This window comes from Atractosteus spatula, chromosome 7 (assembly GCF_055471065.1).
Source record: "Atractosteus spatula isolate fAtrSpa1 chromosome 7, fAtrSpa1.hap1, whole genome shotgun sequence".
Taxonomy (NCBI): Eukaryota; Metazoa; Chordata; class Actinopteri; order Semionotiformes; family Lepisosteidae; genus Atractosteus; species Atractosteus spatula.
This window is the reverse complement of record NC_142712.1, coordinates 18,595,977-18,614,612: the sequence shown is the minus strand read 5'-3', so window position 1 is coordinate 18,614,612 and position 18,636 is coordinate 18,595,977.

Sequence of the window (18,636 nt, the reverse complement as noted above, 5' to 3'; positions counted from 1 at the left end):
TTTTATTGTGCAAGATGAGTTTCTGTACTGAATCTGTGGTATAGTTAAATATTCTGTATTTGTTTCAAAGTATGGGGCGGTGCAGTGGCTCTGTGGCTGGAAGGTTGCCGGTTCGTATCCCACGCCCGGCAGAGGAATCCTACTTTGTTGGGCTCCTGAGCAAGGCCCTTAAACCTTAAGTGCTCCAGGGGTGCCAGAAAAATGGCTGACCCTGCGCTCTGACCCCAAGCTTCTCTCCCTGTCTGTGTGTCTCATGGAGGTCAAGTTGGGGTATGGGGAAAAACAAAAACATATTAGGAAATCAAAACTGTTCAAAACACCCCTGCTTCCTTGCAGATATTAAGGTTCATTTATGACTTTGTAGTATGAAGTTTACAATAATTTTCCACAGATTGCTGGAATCATGCCCAGCGTTCCAAACCATTCAGACATTCAATTCAAAGCATATGGAATATTTATTGAGATTAGTTTTTACAGGAAAAGGCAGCATTAATATTCCCATAGCGTCGTTCTTATGTTTAACAACAAGTGTCCTGAATACTCTACTCTGTTTCAATTTATGTAATGTTATGAGCTTTCAATTTTTTTCCTCTCAGACGTTAAATGACACACTTTGCATAAATCTTGCTCAGTGAAACAGAAGACAGTTACAAGGCAGGAGATGTAAACATTTTGTAATCATCTTCCCATCTTTTCCAAATGGAGTTTTTCTGCCTCTGTCAATTAAATTCATAGTAGAAAAAGCGACTACCCTACGTACATAAGCTGTCACAGAATGAACTAAACTCATCATTTTATTTCCAGTTAATATATTCTTATTTAATTTGATTTGAAAAAGTAATTTGAAAAAGAGGGATTATACATTATTTACCCCCAAATTGCTCTCAGCTCACAGTAACCACACCCTATTCTACTATATGGCTGAGACCTGGACAAAAACACCTCAAGGTCCAATTTATCTTTCAAATGCATCCAAAAGGCAAAAAAAAAAACATTAACTTCCCCTCACAAGCAACCTCAGCTATTATCAAGGTGATAAGTATCCAATATCAGATTTGCCGTATCCTTCATTTTCATCTGCTATCACTTCCTGTTGATCCAAACTGATCATCACATTAAGATTTAAAGAAGGCACTTTTGCACATTGGCTGGAAACAATCTGAGACCTGCTGATTCAGCCATTCTGACTCTGCAGGGTTTAAGAGCAAAGATCTGGATTATACTCATGCGTAGATCCTTCAGGTAATCAGGACTTACACCGTTCAGTGCATTTACTGTACATGAGGGTTTTTTTTTTGCCCAGAGGTTTAGCAAACAAAAATGTGTTCAGTCTGCCCTAAACTGATTTAATTGATTTTTACAATACAGTAGGTGGCCTATTTAATATACATAGAACACACATGGAAGCACACAGCCTCATGGTTTTGACTTTTGGTAAAGAAATTTCTACAGACACCCACTCAGTAAATACTGTACGTAAATAAGGGAAGTTCTAGAGCCCACCACATGGCACAGAGTTAGTGGTAATTTCTCATTAAAGTCCTTTTTCTTTGCTTTTGTGCTCTGAAAAAAGTTTTACAATCAAGAATGCAGTTCCCTGAAGGGGTCCAGTTAACCCCTTAAATAAGGGTTAATGAACATTTCCAAGTAATGAAAAGTTCAGATGGAACAAAACAACTAGACTGAGAACATCCCAATTTGATGATCACATGGATAAACAGAAAAGGGGAAGAAAATTAACATCATATAATTAAGCTTGCTTTAAATCCTAATTCACAATGCATAATACCTGTGAATTACTCGCGATTGGGGATGTTTATTGAGTGCTTGTGAATAATGAGATTTAATCCACATAGCTGAGGGCCAGCCCTTCGCCGAGGACAGCGAATTAAGCGGGGGAGAGTGTAATGCATACGGCCGACATTACAGGTTGCGCGAGCTGGCTTGCAAGCGCGGTGATGTCACCGCCCTTCCCTGTGAATATCGGGGACCTCAGCCGCCAGAGATATCCCTTTAGCTCAGCTGGCTAGTTCCTCGTTGAGTTATGTTGGAGGCCCGGGTTTGAGCCCAGCGCTAGAGGGCCCTACCTGAGGCAGGAGCAGAGAGGGTGCATACCCACGTGAGCCTGAAAGCACTACAATATACTGTATACAGCTATCTGGAAATGATACCAGGCTTGGTTAGGATTTAGAACAGCTTAATTAAAATCAGCCTGGTTTTCATCATCCCTTCCGAATGCACGTTAAGACTTTGTTACAGTGTAAATTGGTCAAATAATTGTACAACACAAGTCTCAGGTAGAGAAATAAAAGGCCATTGGTGTTCTGTTGTCTGCCCTCAATGTAACTTTCTGTTGTTTGGTCAGTGTAATGCTACTTTGGCATGCATATGGAGCTCATGTTTAGGTTGTTTTTATTTATTTTTTCTAACCACTCAAATCAGCATTTAGGCACTTAGTTATCAATAGTTAATAGTTATCAATAATGAACACAGGAAGAATAGTCCCAGAAAGATATGCACAGTCAGAAAATGGATGTATTTAAGGTTCTATCAGATCCAATATATTGCTTGCTTCCATAAACAGATACATCACAGTTTGAACAGTTCCTTCCAGTTTCAATACATTATTTGGCTATGGATCTCCAATTTTTGAAATTCAGCATGAGGGCTCTATCTTTATGCACAAGGACTAATTGTCATTTTCTGTAAATCTATTAACCCTACTTTTGTTTTTTCTCTACAGCAATTAGTTCTTGGTTAAAATACCACTTCTATTCGATTCTTTTAGAAACCCATTACAGATTGGGTATTTCAATTTGATTTGAAAAAGTAGGATAATGTCTGACAATTTAAGGACAGTGCCTTTCCTGTTCTTTTCCTCTCCGTTCTACAGATTCATCAGATGAACATTTAATTTCATTTTAAGCACCTTCTAGTACAGAGCCATCTTTTTGTTTATTCAGAAAAGTCCCTTGTCCTGAAAATGCCACACATGACTGCAACAGCATGTATTGCTTTTTAAGGTTTGCAAAGCATTGTACAATCATCTCTCCATAATGGAGCTGCCTAACTGACAGGGAAATGCAAATGCAATACTAATGGATGAGTTTGTTTTTGGGTAGTACCCAGTGCATTTCCAATATAAGCAGTGACCTTGACCTTTTTTCTCTTTATCTTCCAGTCCAGTTAAAGCACTCAGAATTACATCATTATTGTTTCTCCAGCAAACTTTCCTCTTTGTTATTGCCCTAAAAAAGCACAAGACCTTACAAAAATTGGAAAATACTGAATTAATGGTATTTTCATTTTTCTTTTGTGGTTTATTCCTTTAAAAAGAACAGTTGATGTTCTCTTTGAGGCCCAGATACATATGTTAAATGAAGTTGTTGAACATGTTTTTACATTAATTTTATTTTTGCTTAAACCAGGGCCCACAGCCACACAGTCCTTGAATGCCAAATCTGGCACATTTTCCAGATCCTCTCTGACTAATCATCAGCTTTCAACTTAAGAAGAAAGCTGAAGAGGCTGAATTCATCCAAGTCAGGCAAAATGAACTAATGCTTCTTTAATCCTTTGATTTAAAACGATTTAGGAAACCTGCTGCATAGCAGCCATTGAGGAGAGGAGAATCCCAGTTAGATGGTTATTTAACATGTAATTGAGTATTCTAGCAAAACTAAAGTTCTGGAAAGGATCCTTAGAAAAGAATGTTTTTTTATGCGTGTGCTGGAAAACAGGTCCTTCACAGTTTTCTTAAAACACCACTGTTCATTTATTTGTAATTAGTCCTGAACCTCCAGGCTACTCCCTAAGGTAAAGGTATATGAAAGTGTCCTATTGACCCTGTTGCATGAAATATAACATTGCCAGTAAAGAACAACTGCAGATGACATAAATATTTAATAAGACACAGGTAATTTCCATTGTGTTCTAACAAAAAAATAATTTTTAATAAGATTTTTCCACTCCGGTTATGAACTACTGGTCATTTTCAAAGAATCACCAGCCATGGTCCAGGGGAGTTTAAGGGATTTGTGCCTTTCACTCCAGACAAGCTATTTATGATTTACTAAAACTGTGCTCATTGCACACTAACTGGATGTGATGTTTACCCACTGCTGGGAGGTTTTTAGGAAGAATTTCTTAATTTTTAATTTTACACAGCTGTCTTTTTTTTCAGTTGACCACAAATCCCACTACAGTCTCAAATAGCAGGGTACACTGAAATAGCACATGTTGCTCAAAATGAGAGCACAACACCTAATCAGCTGTCTTCTATGGTATAATTGGAATAACTACATTTATTTATTCAGTATGAGATATGCTAAACCTTATTTAGTTCTTTTTATTTTTAAAATGTTGTGGATTAAGGGATTTTTAGATTAAGGGTCTTCATTATTTCTGGCTTCAGTTTTCGAAACATTTATAATTATACTGTTTCTATTTTTTTAACATCAGTTCTAAGTGGCAAGTAGTAGTTAAAAAGTAGTGAATAAAATAATTTAAGATACAGTGTGCCAATACTTAAGCCCTTAACTGCCGATTTACTTGTAAAGTCCCACCAACCTTTGAAAAGCAGAGTTTCCACATTGTAGCCTGAATTTGACAGATCTCAGAAGCAAAGTTAGGTGGGACCTGAGACAATTAGGGAGAAGTAGGAAAACCAGGTTGCTGCTTTATGTGCTGTTGGTGGACTGGAAGGTGGCACTCTCCTCTCTAGATAATAAATTCCAAGCTAGTGCCCCCGTATGTTGACAAGGGACATGGTACTGTAGGAAGTGTAATCCTTCAGATGAGACTAAATTACTTACTACATGGTCAGTAAAGATCCCAGATGACACTGTCCTTAAGAGTAGGGATGTTTACACTGATATCTTTGCTTAAGTCCACTTCAGACATGCACAATATGACCTTTCCCAGAATTCCCCCTTAATTCAGAATGTGAAGTATTTTCTAACCTTTACATCATATCTGTGGTGAGCTGCTGTTGTTTAATGGCTGCCACGCATCACCCATATGAGAAGTGGATAAAGTAGATCTCTTCCCTGTATGTTTAGTGCTTTGGGATGAAAAATGCAACAGAAATGAAAGCAATTAGCTTTCTGAACCAGGAGGCCAAATAATAGCATTTATCTCGTGCAGTTCTCCTGTTGTAATTCATAACGCAGAACTGTCTCTCAATTAAAAAAAAAAACATTTGTGTGTTTGTTAAAAGTCTGTTTAGCATTCAGTCATTGACCTCTCTTCATGAGCCGGTGACTGTGTATGCCATACAAATGATTGTGCATGTTTTAAACTACAATTAAAGGGAAAGTTTCTATCTCTGTAAGCAAAAACAACATTAATTAACACGCTAGAGATGTATCAGGCTTTTAAATGTCTGTTAACGCTTGCTGATAATTCCTCAATTTTTAATTAGCTAATATATGGTGAAGTTCAGGGATTAAAACAAAATTCCCATTAAAAACAAAGATGTAAGGAGAGGTGGTAACACAAATGTGAGTGAATAATGGTATTTAGTGTTTTTTGTTGTTGTTAGATATCTGTATCGAAGTGATACTTCACAACAGAAAACAAGAGTTAAAGCAACTGATTTTTTTGCCTTGTGAGTCTTTCGATCTCCATCGATTTATTAAATTTGTACCGCAAGTTAGGAAAAAACAATCAAATAGAACATCTGACATCAAATAGTTAAGAAAATACCTCAATTAATATTGTCCTACTGCTAAACCTGCATTTTTAAAACCTGTTCGATTTGACAGAAGTGCTTTACTGAAGTTACGTGGACAACTGTGTATTGATCTATAATATGTTTAATTATGGGGTTATCATTTTCAGCTATACACATTAAATAAAATCTATCTATACTCAGTTTACATTTTGAAGGCTTCAAAAACAAAAACATAAATTAGTGTCTTGGTATGTTTAATTTAAAACTAATTAATCTACAGTGACATTTATATGGTTGCACTTACAAAGAGCAGAATGTTATTGTAGATGTAGATTTGTTGAATGCTTAGAGGTGTGAATAAATATGACCTCTTGTGTTCTGGAATGAATTATTTATCCCAAATACAACTTTGTTTGTGCAATGCTATTATGAATCCAGTATAACTTTCTTAAATTATTTAACATACATTATCTGATTAAATAATATTCTGTCATATGATGTTGCTTTTTTGTTCCAATTTAATCAGGATTATGAATAAATCTGTAGGGCGCTGTATGTATTAATTTTGGTTTATATGTTAATAATTGGTAGCATGATGGCACAATGGTTAGCTTTGCTGCCTCAAAGTGCTGAGGCATTGGGTTCAATTCTGGACTTGTGGTGTTATCTGCGTGGAGTTTGTGTGGTCTCTCAGTGTTTGTGTGGGTTTGTTCTGGATGCTCCGGTTTCCTCCTACAGTCCAAAGACACACTGGTAGGTTAATTGGCTTTTGAGAGTACTGGCCTGGTGTGTGTATTCTGTGATGGACTGGCGTCCCCTCTAGGGTGTACACTCTGCTGACCAGGATAGGCTCCAGTTCTGCCACGACACTGAATTGGATGAAGCAGTAAGAAAATAGATCATGGATATTAATCATTTCAAATAAAAAATAATTAAGCTTCATTTACTGTATGTGTTCCACCCATGAATAGAAACGATACACAATACCCAAATCCTAAAATGAGAAGAAGTTAATCAATATTTTAACAATGATTCAAATTTAAAAAATGCTCAGCACTTTTCCAGACCTCAGCTGTAGAATGATCCAAATTAATCTGTTGTACTGGACACTCCAAAAATACTGATTGATCCCTGATCTACATTCTTTTTTTTCTGCTCCAAAACTGACAGTTGCTGTCAGTTGAACATGTTTAACTTCTTTGATGTGTAGAGTGTCAAGTGCACCTGCTGGGCCTACGCTGTTCAGGGGTGAATGGTAGTGACTCTTATTCTCAGTCACTTTGCTGGAGATAATTGACTCCTTTCTATCCTGCAATCATAAGAAACATGGTTTCTGAGGCTGATGGGAAGGACAGAGGCTTGTCCTTGAGGATGAGTGGCACTGAGAAGGATATGTCTCCCATTTGTATTATACAGGACATTTTGATCATTCTGAAGTGCTGGATATAGGTGATTGATTCAGGCTGAATTTAAGATGTGATCAAGCTAGAGTGGCAGGCACAGGCAGAAGACATTGTTCCATGTCTCCTCTGTGTCCTCACCATAGACTGCCTCTGTCGCAGCTGCAGGGATGGACAGGCCTAATCAGATGTTGAAATCTGACTTTTCTAAGCCAGTCAGGGCCTTCCAGTGAGCACTTAAGTGTAAATGGGGTTCCTTTGTGTGCCCTATATTTTACATTTCTTTCAGTATTTATTTAAGAATTCAATTCTTTTTCTTGTTATAAACTGAAAAAAAACTAAAACTTTTTTTTTTAGAATACAATAACATTATTTCTAAACTTCTTTCTCATTGTGTCTATATTTTTATATATTCCTCAATAAGGTTAAGTTGTACTCTCTGTGCAGTATGTATTTGAGTTTTAAAGGGGGTTGGGGGACAGTGATTGTATGCATACACTACATATGCTCTAGAGTCTAAACTCATTACCTGGTTATGTGCCTTTTCTATTGTGCATTTCCTAGACTGGGTCTCCTGTAGTATCTCGCTGCACATGCTGAAAGGTCTATAATGACTTTTATTGATCCTGTGGCTGCACTAGCAAGTAAATATGTTCTCTCGCAACAGTGCATGACAAGTCGACAGACAGTTCACGTTCCATTCTTAACCAAGAGCGCCACCTAGTGGCATTTTCATGCTTCAAATTTCAACCTTATATTCCTGCAGAATTGTGACACAACAAAATACTGTCCTATATTAAATTAAATTGTAGTGAGCCAATTAAAGGTTTTAGACTCAAATAAATGAACTTATTCTAAAACAGGTGGCAGGTTTCTTTCTGTGACTTAGTATTGGTGTATTCTTCAAGGCTTCCACAATGCCCCTTAGCCTTGGTCAAGTTGGAGAGCATTGTACTCAAACAACTTTAATTCAATGAACACTAAGCATTTTTATAGCTTATAGAAAGACAGGATTTCTTTTTACAGAACAAAAAAGAGATTCTTTGTATATGTTTCTGCAGGCTAAGGACTAAATATGGAGTTTTAGTTGTGTATTCTGTTTTTGTGCATTATTTCCAGGAGGGTCATTTGTCTTTTTCATAAAGTTCTGAAATAGTGTAATTTGTTGTTCAACGCATAAAGTGTATTTTTCTTCTTTTTCCTCTGTATTTATAGTTATGTGCCATGTATTGTTTAAAAGTCAGAACAAACAAAAATCAAAAGCCTATCTAAAACATTTAATCAGTTATTGCCTTTTCAGCTTAATTTCTTTTATTTTTCCTACATGATGTGTATAGTAAATATGAAAAATAATAATTATATGTTTGTAAATAGATGCCTGGAAACCCTATAGAAACCAAGGCTGGTGTTTTGGAGTATTTAGGGGATTTTAACACAAACAATTTTATATCATTCTATTACTGTGCCTCAGTCACTGCATAAACTGAAAAAAACATCACCAATTAAAAAGCAGCACCTGTCTGACACTGTCTGGAAATTAATATCACCTTTTCTTTTTGGAAACTATAGCATGCTCAACTTTCGGTACTTCAATTAAAATAATTCACAAATTCATAATACACATGGAGTTTGCATCATTTACCCAGAATACCCAGTTTTTTCATGTACTGACTACAATTGTATTTACCACAAACTCTGATGTTTGAAATTTAAAAAACAACCCATGTCTCCAACCCATTTCCTTTTGAAATATTATAAATTTGATAGATTTTACAGAAAGCTTACATAAATACTTTTATTCACAGCTCCTGCCTTTTTTCCACTTATAAGTGGTTTGGTATTACTGATAACAGAAAGAATAGCAAACCAACTGTTATGTCAAATTGGTGAACAAAACAGAAAGGTTGACTAAGCCACCAATTGGTAACTCCAGGAGCAGTTGCAGAAGTTGTGAAAACTAGGCTTGGCTATAAAACAAAGTGCAAAACTAGTTACTGTTTGCTATTCAGGACATTCGGAAAAATACAAAAGTAGAATATTTTCTACAAAAACAATAAACTGCTGTTTCTCTGGGGAATCTCACACTAACAGCTCATAAGGGTATTATTATACACAATGATACATTCAACAAAAAGACTAAAACAAGACTAACTGCTCCACAGTGCCACAGTGTGTGCCAGTTTAAATACTCTAAGCCCTATCCCTGGCTTGATTGACAGGTAAGCCTCTAATCAAACCAGAGGTGGACTGTAACCCGATGCAAAGTGATGAAATGGACAAGAGACAAGATCTGTGGAACTTTCGATCCACAACAAGTAAAACAAATACAAGTAACAACACAAATGAAAATATTGATAGTATCAATACTAATGAGAGTTAATATACAATAACTAAATATCTACTTTTCATACATCCCAGAATGTTCACAAAGATGATACAGGTAAGTCAATAAGGACTATGAGGGATCTTATGAGAGGTCATGCGACAAGGGCAAACAACAACAACCGTTTGTCATGACCACATTAGCCTAGGAACAGGCCATTCAGCCCTCAGAGGTCTTTAATTCACTGCACTCACGGTAAGAGATCTTGCAAATGACATGGATGTACAATGCAGTATACTGTGATTCATATCACTTCATCCAACACTTTTTGTTGCAGTATCCCAGTCAATGGCACACACAAGAAATGGGAATTTCCTGCCATATTTCACAATCATATAATCTTTAATCATACAGTTTAACAAATGTTACAGATCTGATAATGTATCTTACTTAAATCAGAATACTTGTATGTACTTAAGTTTGAAAATGAATGTAAGAGGGTCAAAAATACCTTATTATTTATCACTTTAACATTTCATTTGTTCATTTCTAAATAGTGCATGTTTCCATTTAGCTGACACTTTGAATGTATTTGTTTTGCAAATGTTGCTTATGAGACATACATCTACAGCTATTTAATTAAATTATTGGAAGTGGAACACCTGTCTAAAAGCCTCTGTTTTGTGTAATCAGGATGGCCATCCTATTGGTGATCAATGTCTGAACAATTATAACAGATTTTAAGACTGCTGATGAGGAAACAACACCTAGTATTGTGTTGAATCTCGGTACCATGTGAGTGATAGTCTGTACACTAATGCTATAAGCATTAAGCAGCAATTCATCCCAGTTATTCCCATTTGAGCACTTAAAGTCAGATCTCCTCCCCCTGATTGACATAATTATTCCAAGGAGCCCCATAATGCAATATGAACTTTGTCTGGAACAAGGAACAGGTCTGCCAATTTTCTGCTCTGTAATCAAAAACCAATTTGTAGCAACTGGAAGGGAAGATATTAAGTTAATGCCAGTCTGCCCAAATGGATCTAGTGCTTTAACGGAACACATTGAAGTTGGGGGATGAAAAAATGTTTTAAAAATGTAACACACTTCTCTCATCTTCTAAACCACTGCTCAATGTCTTTTGCCAATAAGCCAATAAATGGAATCCTGGATGTTTCTCATCTTTAGGCATTTCTGAAATCATGTGAATTGTGAGATGGGATGTTAACACAGAACTAAAGTCCCTACTGCCTGTCATTCCTTTTGATCATTTTTGTTTTCCTACATGGATATACTTATTTTTTTATTACTTTTTGGTTTGGCAAACCAGCAGATTCTAGGGACATGGAGGGAGACTAATTCTTTGCCAGCTGTTTCCCCAAAGAAAGTTGTCCTAAAAAAATCCAAAACAGCTAATCAGCTGGGGCAGAGAATAGAAGGGTTGTAAAAACTGAGATAGTGACTTTGAGCTCACAGATTGCTGCAAGAGGATCTGATTTAAGCGTCCAGGTGTCAACTATCCAGCAATTGATCTTGAAGCTGGACTGAGCCTCGAGTGAACAAAAGGATAAAAGAAAATGATCCTGACTACTTACACAGCAAAGAATACTCTGTTGGAAGACCTCACATATGGTAAAAAGATTGGCAAAGTGGGAAGAAGGTATGATCTAGTTGGAGAGTGGGAGAATCACTCTTCTGGAGTGTGTATTTTCAAACTGCTCCAGTAAGCTACTAAACAATTGCTTTTGGAAGACATGAGGCAATCCACATCCTGCATCACTCAGCTACAGGATCTGTGTTGCACCTCTACCCAGATTAAATCCCCGTGGAGAAGCATATTTGCAAGAGTAAAGAAATCACTAAGAAAGGATGGCATCCAAATTTTTAAGCTGTATCCCATGGTTCTCAATTTCCTGCTAGTTGGAGGTCTGTTTACCTCAGGGTATGAAGCAGAAGAGCTTGTCAGATCTTAAGGACTTGCCTTATCAAATTGGATAAAGTGACACATTTGTTTATTTTTAAGGATACTAATATTCATTGGGCATTCTGTGCATGTACAGTATATGTACTGGACTACTGTATGTACTAAAGTCTAATTGAAATATTTAGCACCATTTCCATCACCAGACAATCTGAACCTCCTTTGCACTGAAAGTATACAACTAGCAGAGCTACCCACGTCCAGTTTGCAAACTAAACCTCCAAAATGACAAGTACAGTAATGCCAATAATACTTAAGAAAAAATAATAGGTGTAATTTCTCATTAATTTAATGAAGGCATGACTTACATAAAAGACATCTCTCTCTCCTTTCTTTCTTGTGAGAGTAGAACACCAATGCCCTTATCACAAGCATCAGGAACGACTATAAAAGGTTTACATGGATCTGAAAATGCCAAAGGAAGTCAAGCATCATTTCAGTTAATCACATGCATCCTGGCATTCTACACTCCATTAAAACCTCACTTCCTTATCCATAAGCTGATGAAATGGACATACTGTAGCAGCAAAATCTGCTACAGAGCATCTGCAGTAAGATGAAAGTATGATAAAGCTCTGTGCCTCTGTAGGAGTCCTCGGCACAGGTCGGTCTTGATAACTTCTGTTTTCACAAGATCAGCAGCACATCCTTTTCTGGATATCAAATGTCCTAGATGTTATATAGCAGTTCAGCATAACTGTCAGATGTGTTTGTTTCAGGCTCCAGTGGACTTCCTCTGTCTGTCAGATCTTCCTTAAACATTTTTGTTTCTGAAAACAGCTGTCATCAAGTTATTGGAAAAACAACCCATTGTAAGTCCAACAGTTCTAAACAGAGGTGACATTTGTACAGACCTTCCTGCACTGCTAATGTTTCATTCAGACTTTGCTGTTGGACGCATTAAAACCAGTTTTCCTATTTTCTTAATTCCTCTGTTCCTCTAACTTCTTGACTTTGTAGGTTTTGACAGACATTGGAAGGGCTTGTGCTGCAAAACGCTGTTCCACATGCTTGAAGGAGGTACCTCCCGCCAGTATCCACTGTTGAACCAATATTCAACACACGTCTTCTGCCTTTAATTGATGCTTTAGTTTGTGATTGCTACTGTAGGTGGATCTTTTGCCATTAAAGAGGAGTAAACATCTCCCAAGCAAGCTGATGAAAGCCAAAGAATTCGGGGTTGTGGCAAAATGGCAGACATGCTTTATGTTAGCTGGGAAGCCTAACAGTAATGCAAAACACAGAGCACTGTATGGAGTGTTTGCAAAGCTGGGCTCACTGTGCAGGCGCTGTTTCCTTGTTTTAATGATTGATGCAGTCTGTAGAGTTTCTGACATTGTGTAAATGTGTCAAGACCCCTTCCAGACTGCACTCATAATCAATGACCAGGTACTGCGATGCAGATTAGAAGACATTATGAGCATTCTCAAAAATAGAACTGGTGTTTGGGGAAAGTATTAAAAAGACTTGGCATAGTTACGTTTTGAAAGAACCATGGTTAACAGCTGTTGCTTGAATTGAATGAATAGATTGCAATGGTGCTGAGCTTCTGTATACAGAAATACTTCATAACAATGATTGTGCTTTTGGATTTAAAAGGTTCTTTTATATTTGTAATGGTGTTTCTAACTAATGTTTGGGACGGGTGACAACAGCCAAGTTTAACCTCTTCTGTCAGCAACTTGTAATCATTTCTGATGTCATTTCCTCATATAAAAACTATAAAGACTATACCTAATCCCTTTCTCTCCTTTGCAAACATCTTTTGCATCCCTCCTCCACCTCTGCAGCTGCCCCTTGGGCACTCCTCACTCCATATGGGTGTCCCAGCCTCCTCATCCTATGCTCAGGAGGCTGGCCCTTAGCCAAGTGGGTTAAGTCCAATTTACTGTGACTGAAACACTCTATAAACCTTTTAACATGCTTAATTCTTGGGTGTTGTTATTCCTAATAAATTTAAAATGGGTTGGTTATTGGTGCTTTGTTGCACTTTAGAGTTCAAACTATTGGGAAGTAACTTTTCAATTTGTCCATTGGATTTCTGGCTAATTTTTCTGCCCCTGTTAAGCTTTTGCATTGTGAGCTGTGAAGCTAAGACCATCAGTCTGCATATTTGGCTGTAGTCAGTGGTTTTCACTACTCAGTATTGAGCTCACACCCTTTTAGTATTTCTCTAGTATGTGTTCATTCCTCTTTCATTATTAATGTTTCCTTCTGGGCTGACTTTACTTCATGTCAGATTCTCATCTCATAGTTGATACATTCAAGTATGTGGAACTGTACCTCTGAACGTGTAAAAGAAATGGCTGCTATATACAAGAAAAGCATACACAGCTAAATGTCTTTCACTATCATTAGAAAAAATGTGGAGTGTAAGACTGAGCCCCTTTTTTAGAAACTGAGCTCTGAGTGAACTAACAAACTCAGGTGCCTAATAAATCTGAGTTGATGTTATTATGATATGTGGAATGCTCTCCAAAATTATTTGTTTTTTGTTTTGTCTGATAATGGAAACCAAATGTGTTGTTAGAACAAAGTCATATGTTTCTATCAAGCACAAAATCAATAAAATCTTAATGATTAAATGTTTTTACGTTCTCAAAGTATGAAGATATAACCGTGAGGGAAAACATTCAAATCTTTTACCCTTTTTTGACTTCAACCACTAGAGGGCGATCTAGTTAAATTCAGCAGAACCCCGATAAAATCTTGCCCTCTTCAAGACCTGTTCTGGTGAGTGTTCCTGTATGTACAGTTGGTGAAGCCAGAAATTTAAACACATAAAATTTTGTTTTCTGTAAATAGATTTTGAAGGTTGAGTTGAAAAAAAAAAAGATTTCAACAAAAACTCTTCCCTGAGTATTCCCTTTTTCTGAGATTCAGGTTTGAAGTTTGTTACCCAAACGTCATTCAATAAATAATGTAACTGAAGAAGGCATGAAGGCGTGAAATAAAGGCATGAAGGAAAAGAGCTGTAGTCAGTTCATTTCTATTATTTATTTCCTTGAAATTAGGAAAAGAAGGAACATTTTTAAATGTGGCACAGTTATTGTATTTTGGCACGTGGCAGCTTTGACAAAACCCATTGGTGTTTTCTGTGAAGTTCTTCCATCTGTCACGTTTCTACTCAAAGAAAGAGGCATTCAAATTACTGGAATAACAAATCAACTACTTAAAACTAAGTCAACAGTGAATCAAGTCGTGCTGTGAAAGAATTAACTTTCTTTTTTTATGTAACTCTTATGCCATGGGCCAGCGGTGGCTCATAGCTCACAGTTGCCCCTGGAGATTGACAGCATTTCCACAAGGAATCATAGTTCTCTTGGTTGACTTAAGGATACAGTTGGGTCACCTTTCAGTCTGTCCTTTTTCCCTTCCATCAATCAGGCACTCAAATATTCTGTTACTTTCACCTCCTATTCATTAATGAAGTGCCACTGAAGAGGTGCTTTATCACTGATCTCTCACCGGCAGTACTGCTCTGACCACATCACAGAACTGGTCTAGACCTCGGACAACGAGTGCTTGCCCAGTGTGGTTTATCCCAGTTAGCAGCCAGCCTTTACTGCGACTGCAACAGCCGTCAGCAGTTAGCCTTTGCTGCAACCTTAGTGGTTGCTACTCCAGTTGCCAGCCCACCTCTGCGGTGACTCTGCACTAACAGGGGACAACTGGCTACTAAAGCCTCACCAGTGTGGTACAAGTTGGCAGCCAATCTCTGCTGTGACTGGTCTGGCAGCCAACTTAGAGTTTCTACCAGGGGTAGGGGGTGGTGTGGTGTCCCTGTGGCTAAGGATCTGCGCCTGTGGCTGGAAGGTTGCCGGTTCAAATCCCGCGGCTGGCAGAGGGATCCTACTCCATTGTGCCCCTAAGTCACCCAATAAAGTGATCTCTCTCTCTTATCTCTCTACCAGTCTGCAGCAAACCTCTTGTACAGTTTCTCTGCTGCAACTACTATGGCAACGCCATTTCACAGTTAGCTGGCAGCCCACCTCTGTTGTGACTGCTGCCATCATTGGTGAAATGCAACACTTTTTTATATTTCAGGGTTAGAAAGAATCAGCATTGATGAGTGCATTTCAAACCACAATGAAAGCAAAATGTACACAGTAATGCATAAAACAATTTACATAAAAAATAGGCAAAATTTCCAGGTATTCGTAGCGCCATATTTCATTATTCAGAATGAGGAAACCAGAGTTCTGGTGACGTGAAGCAGCCTTATTACATTGTAAAGAAGCAGGCTTGTGAATACATCTCTTTTAATCCAATAGAAATATTGCTCTCGATTTTGAGTTGGTTTTGCGGATGAATACTACTTACTTGTTAACTCTGCATGCAGATCACGTTGAAACGTCTGAGGTGAAATGTCTGCTGCACAATCTGCGCTTATTTGCTTGATATCACATTACATTAGTCAATACAGTGACTAGTGAGCAGGAAGGGCAACATCACATCACAATTCATGGGAACTCTCACTCTTGCCCATGGAGAGACCAGGAGTTTGCGACAACATGGGGACTATACAGTACTTTCACACAATACATGATTTTGTGCTTTTGGAATTTGTCAAGTTTTGTGACACTGACAATTAATTTATTTTTTACCAAAATGTAATAACTGGTGTTAGAAGTTGGGACTGCAGTCCTCCTCTAACATTCTGATTGTACATTATGAAAGTGGGTTGTTAAAACAGTCAATATTTAGGCTACAATTTAATACATATTTAGAGATTTGAATTAATCAACAACAACACATCAACACAACGTCTTATACTTGGCTATTAATGCATTGAAAGGAAAGGCACATACAGTAGGGTATTTTAAGCCATGAAGAAGCAACTCTGTGCCCCAAAACACCCATCAGAGATCTGGCATAAAATCTTTAACAGAGAGACCAAACATTAGCACAACGCTTTATCAAAGTAAATACTGTCCATACAGTTCATGACCCCTTCTTCCAAGATAGGGGAGCCAGAGCCTATCTCTGCAAGTAACAGGCACAAGGAGGGGCATGACACCTGTCCAGCACAAGGCAGACACACACTCACACCAAAGTCAATTTTCCCAGATGCCAATTAATCTACCCACATGTTTTTGGACTGTGGGAGGAAACAGGAGCATCCCAGAGGAAAGCCATGCGAACACAGGGAGAACATACAAACTCCGTGCAGACAGCACCCCAGTTCCGGAACTGAACCTAGGGCCCCAGCACTGTAAGGCAGCAACGCTAACCACTGTGGAACTGTACTGTCCTACATAAGGATATATCTTTGAAAAATCACATTCCATACTATGTGAAAATTATTTTGTCCTTAGTGTGTGACATATTCACTGTGAAATAACCTTCTGTGCTGTTATTAACTGTCTATGAAGGACAGCTAACTTGGGCTCTACAGTTAAAACTTTATGGTTTTAGAAGTTAATAATGCATCAGCAGTACTTTCCTCAAGGTCAATTGCATGGTTTGGAACATTCTGATTTCATGAAAAAACAAGCAATGCTTTTATGTTTAATTTAAGAAAGGTACTAATAATGAAGTATAATATATTATTTGATTGTTATTAGGGTTTTTCTGCCCCAGGTATAAGACTCAGTATTTTGTAAAGGGAATCATATGGATTCTTGCGGAGCTGCTGAGATTTTAGATTTTGAGCCAATCAAATGTATTCTGTGTAATGTAAAAAGGCTGATATGATCAATGTTAAATGAGGATGAATTACCTCATAATAACATTTTTAAACATTTTGAACTTTACAATTACTGTATTAAGTTAGGTTGCAAAAAAACAGAATCTTGCACAAATCGAGACAAACATGCCCATAACAAATTTACTTTACACTCACCTTTTACAAGCTATTGTATACAATATTGTATTCAATAAAGGGATACATAACAGTTTTAATAAACGTAGTATTACATTTCGTATAGATGTATATGTTGTAATTACATCTGGAGTCTGTACTCCACACGTACACTAAGTTCTACTACAAAATCGAATAGCTCAACCTCAAACAATTCGTTGACAAAAAAAAAAAGACCTGATGGGAGGTGGGAAGACCTACAATGGCCACAGACTGTATTCTAATTGTTGAAAACCTGGGAGGAGTCCCCTACTGCACCAATCAGAATGAGGGTCATGACTCCGACCGTCGCCATTGTAGTACTGTACCATTGCAACCCGCACACACGAGAATGAATGTTGGACGTTTTATAATTTGCACACAATGTTACAAATAGTGTAACAGGTGAGATCTTCATGTTTTTGTGTTGAATTTTTGGCACTCACTGGAATGTCATGAGACCGAAGTAGCCATCTCAGAGATCCAAGGTCATACTGCAGTGATGCTCTTTGAACAGGAATCCTGTGACACTGTTTTACTTATTTACTGTATGGTGCAGGTGTGTGCAACTGACACCTAACGTTGAGAAAAAGCAAACCTGCTCCAATAGTCTATATATATATTAACTCAGACAGGTTTATGCTTTTCAGCAGTGCTTTCCAACCCCTGTCCTAGGAGACCACCCAGACTTCTGCTTTTTGCTGCCGCGGAGCTCTTGATCACAGGCAAATTGATTTCAGTCTGGAGCAGAAATCGGTTTCTGAGTTTCAGAGCTGCCCTTCTTCAGGGGTGTTACCTGAGATGTAATCAGATGACCGATGAAAAGGGGAAACAAGAAACGCTTGTTCTGGGGTATGTGTGATGCGTTGTCAGTCCCAATTGTCTCGAGTTTATTTAGCACTAGAGGATCAGCTGTATGGAAATATAGGACACCTGGATTTAGAAAGGGTGGGTTTGTAAAGTAAAGACCATAATATAAACGCATAGAACGTATGATATGATATATTACGATTTTCCGAGGGCTTTTGATAAATTTCCCCATAAAATATCACTTCCCAAATCGCATGTACTGTAGTTTGCTTTTGGAGATCTGGTTAAGGAATAGAACACAGCGAATACCGATAACGGGTGAAGGCTCGTATCGGGGGGATGCAAAAGTTGGATTACCACAGAGATCTATATAAACCTAAAAAACTAAGATGCTTCATAAGAAAAAAGCCTTAGGTGTTTATGTTAACACAATATTTACATTTTGTAGACAATGAGCAGAAGGAATTCAAAAGACAAACAAATGTTAGGATTCGCACCTGAAGACATAGAATTTAAATCCAGTTATTTTATATTAAAATTGTGCAATGCACTGGTAAGACGGCTTTTGGAGTTTTGTGTACATTTTGGACACAATTTTTGGGA